Below are 4,643 nucleotides of genomic sequence, written 5' to 3' on the forward strand. Positions count from 1 at the left end.
TTGACCCTAGGTCACACAGAACCTTCTCGAAGGTCATGGTGCCTAATGTACAAGGTATTGAGAACATCCCAGGGTCCTGTCTCTTTTGAGGTAATCTCTGCCTAGTCAAGTCATCCAGTTCTTTGGTGAGCAAAAGGGGTTCATCCTCCCAAGTCTCATTACCAAATAACTTGTCATTTAGCTTCATGATTGCTCCAAGATACTTAGCAACTTGCTCTTCAGTGACATCTTCATCCTCTTCAGAGGAAGAATACTCATCAGGGCACATGAATGGCAGAAGTAATTCCAATGGAATCTCTATGGTCTCAGTGTGAGTCTCAGATTCCCATGGTTCCTCATTAGGGAATTCATTGGAGGCCAGTGGACGTCCATTGAGGTCTTCCTCAGTGGCTCTCACTGGCTCTTTCTCCTCTCCAAATTTGGCCATGTTGATGGCCTTACACTCTCCTTTTGGATTCTCTTCTGTATTGCTTGGAAGAGTGCTAGGAGGGAGTTCAGTAACTTTCTTACTCAGCTGACCCACCTGTGCCTCCAAGTTTCTAATGGAGGACCTTGTTTCAGTCATGAAACTTTGAGTGTTTTTGATTAGATCAGAGACTATGGTTGCTAAGTCAGAGTGGCTTTGCTTAGAATTCTCTGTCTGTTGCTGAGAAGATGATGGAAAAGGCTTGCCATTGCTAAATCTGTTTCTTTCACCATTATTGTTGTTGAAACCTTGTTGAGGTCTCTGTTGATCCTTTCATGAGAGATTTGGATGATTTTTCCATGAAGGATTATAGGTGTTTCCATAGGGTTCTCCCATGTAATTCACCTCTTCCATTGATGGGTTCTCAGGATCATAAGCTTCTTCTTCAGATGAAGCGTCCTTAGTACTGCCTGGTGCAGCTTGCATTCTAGACAGACTTTGAGAAATCATATTGACTTGTAGAGTCAATATTTTGTTCCGAGCCAATATGGCATTCAGAGTGTCAATCTCAAGAACCCCTTTCTTCTGATTCGTCCCATTGTTCACAGGATTCCTTTCAGAAGTGTACATGAATTGATTATTTGCAACCATTTCAATGAGTTCTTGAGCTTCTGTAGGCGTCTTCTTCAGATGAAGAGATCCTCCAGCAGAGCTATCCGATAACATCTTGGACAGTTCAGACAGACCATCATAGAAAATTCCTATGATGCTCCATTCAGAAAGCATGTCAGATGGACACTTTCTGATTAATTGTTTGTATCTTTCCCAAGTTTCATAGAGGGATTCTCCTTCCTTCTGTCTGAAGGTTTGGACTTCCACTCTAAGCTTATTCAATTTTTGAGGTGGAAAGAACTTTGCCAAGAAGGCATTGACTAGCTTTTCTCAAGAGTTCAGGCTTTCTTTAGGTTGTGAATAGCATACGTCTGTAGACCTCAGGGTTAACCCCATTGGTCTTGACAGTGTCACAGATTTGCAAGAATTCAGCTAAAAACTGATGAGGATCTTCCAATGGAAGTCCATGGAACTTGCAATTCTGTTGCATTAAAGAAACTAATTGAGGCTTAAGCTCAAAGTTGTTTGCTCCAATGGCAGGGATAAAGATGCTTCTTCCATAGAAGTTGGGGGTAGGTGCAGTAAAGTCACCCAGCACCTTCCTTGCATTGTTGGCATTGTTGTTGTTTTCAGCTTCCATGTCTTCTTCTTGTTTGAAGATTTCTGTTAGGTCCTCTACAGAGAGTAGTGCTTTAGCTTCTCTTAGCTTTCGCTTCAAGGTCCTTTCAGGTTCAGGGTCAGCCTCAACAAGAATGCTTTTGTCTTTGCTCCTGCTCATAGAAAGAGAAGAGAACAAGAAAGTATGGAATCCTCTACGTCACAGTATAGAGATTCCTTGAGGTGTCATAGGAAAAGAAGAATAGAAGGATGAGGTAGAAGAATTCGAACTTATCAAGAGGGATAGAGTTCGAATTGTGCATTGAGGAGGAGTGTTAGTCCATAAATAGAAGGATGTGAGAAGAGGGGAAGAATTTTCGAAAAGTAAAGTTGGGAAAGAAATAAAGTGATTTTGAAAAAGATTTTGAAATTAGAAATAAAAAAGATATGATTGAAAACTATTTTGAAAGAGATGTGATTAAAAAGATATGATTGAAAAACAATTTAAAAAGATTTGATTTTTTAAAATTAATGACTTGGCTAACAAGAAATTTAAAAGATATGATTTAGACATTAAACCTTTCTCAACAGAAAAGGAAGCATACTTGAAATGTTGAATCAAATCATTAATTGTTAGCAGTATTTTTGAAAAATGAAAAGAAATTGATTTTGAAAATATATAATTGAAAAGATATGGGTTGAAAAAGATTTGATTTTGAAAAATTATGGAAACTTGAAAAAAATTGAATTAAAAACAAAATCTTCCCTCTTGTGCCATCCTGGCGTTAAACGCCCAGAATGGTATCTATTCTGGTGTTTAACGCCCAAAATGCTACCCTTTTGGGCGTTAAACGCCCAGCCAGGTGCCCTGGCTGGCGTTTAAACGCCAGTTTTCCTTCTTCACTGGGCGTTTTGAACACTCAGCTTTTTCTGTGTGATTCCTCTGCTGTACGTTCTGAATCTTCAATTCTCTGTATTATTGACTTGAAAAGACACAAATTAAAATTTTTTTTGAATTTTTAATGATGAGGAATAATCAAAATGAAACTAAAATCAAATAAACAATGCATGCAAGACACCAAACTTAGAAGTTTGTATACTACTGACACTAACAAATTGAGAATGCATATGAGAAACAACAAAACACACAAAACAAGAGAATTTAAAGATCAGAGCAAGGAAATCATCAAGAACAACTTGAAGATCAATGAAGAACATAATGCATGTGATTTTCGAAAATTAGAAGAATAAAGACATGCAATTGACACCAAACTCAAAATTAGACACTAGACTCAAACAAGAAACATAAAATTATTTTTGGTTTTAAGATTTTATAATTTTTTTGGATTTTTCGAAAATTATAAAGAAAATAAAGAGATTCAAAATTTTTAATAAGATTTCCAGGAATCATGCAATGTTAGTCTAAAGCTTTAGTCTAAAAAGATTAGACATGGCTAGCCAAGCTTCTGCAGGACATTACATTCAAGAGCTAAATTGATGAAAATCAATCAGCTTTGGTGATGATATGAACATCACCTTGAAATTCTAAAATTCATTCTTAAAAATTCTGAAGAAAAATACCTAATCTAAGTAACAAGATGAACCGTCAGTTGTCCAAACTCGAACAATCCCCGGCAACGGCACCAAAAACTTGGTGCACGAAATTGTGATAATCAATGGCGCCATCAACATGGTACGCTCAATTGCAATCTCAACTCTTTATCACAACTTCGCACAACTAACCAGCAAGTGTACTGGGTCGTCCAAGTAATAAACCTTACGCGAGTAAGGGTCGATCCCACGGAGATTGTTGGTATGAAGCAAGCTATGGTCATCTTGTAAATCTCAGTCAGGCGGATTCAATTGGTTATGGAGGATTAATAACTAAAAGATGAATAAAACATAAAATAAAGATAGAGATACTTATGTAATTCATTGGTGAGAATTTCAGATAAGCGTATAGAGATGCTTTGTCCCTTCCGTCTCTCTACTTTCCTACTGTCTTCATCCAATCCTTCTTACTCCTTTCCATGGCAAGCTGTATGTTGGGCATCACTGTTGTCAATGGCTACAGTCCCATCCTTTCAGTGAAAATGTTCAACGCGCTCTGTCACGGCATGGCTATTCATCTGTTGGTTCTCGATCATGTCGGAATAGAATCCAGTGATTCTTTTGTGTATGTCACTAACGCCCCCACAATCGCGAGTTTGAAGCTTGTCACAGTCATTCAATCCTTGAATCCTACTCAAAATACCACAGACAAGGTTTAGACCTTCCGGATTCTCAAGAATGCCGCCATCAATTCTAGCTTATACCACGAAGATTCTGATTAAGGAATTCAAGAGATATCCACTCAATCTAAGGTAGAACGGAGGTGGTTGTCAGGCACACGTTCATAGGTGAGAATGATGATAAGTGTCACGGATCATCACATTCATCAAGTTGAGGAACAAGTGATATCTTAGAACAAGAATAAGCTGAATTGAATAGAAGAACAATAGTAATTGCATTAATACTCGAGGTACGGCAGAGCTCCACACCTTAATCTATGGTGTGTAGAAACTCCAACGTTGAAAATACATAAGTGATAATGGTGATCATTGGCTTCAGCCCCAGAGAGGGAACCAGAAGAACCAAGATGATAATACAATAGCAAAAGGTCTTATCTATAGAGAACTAGTAGCTTAGGGTTTACAAAAATGAGTAAATGACATAAAAATCCGCTTCCAGGCCCACTTGGTGTGTGCTTGGGCTGAGCATTGAAGCTTCTATGTGTAGAGACTTTTCTTGGAGTTAAACGCCAGCTTTTGTGCCAGTTTGGGCGTTTAACTCCCACTTCTGTGCCAGTTCTGGCGTTTAACACCGGGCAGTCTTGAGCTGATTTGGAACGCCGGTTTGGGTCATTAAATCTCGGGTAAAGTATGAACTATTATATAATGCTGGAAAGCCCAAGATGTCTACTTTCCAACGCAATTGAGCGGACGCCAATTGGGCTTTTGTAGCTCCAGAAAATCCACTTTGAGTGTAG

The sequence above is a fragment of the Arachis hypogaea genome, chromosome 1 (assembly GCF_003086295.3).
Source record: "Arachis hypogaea cultivar Tifrunner chromosome 1, arahy.Tifrunner.gnm2.J5K5, whole genome shotgun sequence".
Lineage (NCBI taxonomy): Eukaryota > Viridiplantae > Streptophyta > Magnoliopsida > Fabales > Fabaceae > Arachis > Arachis hypogaea.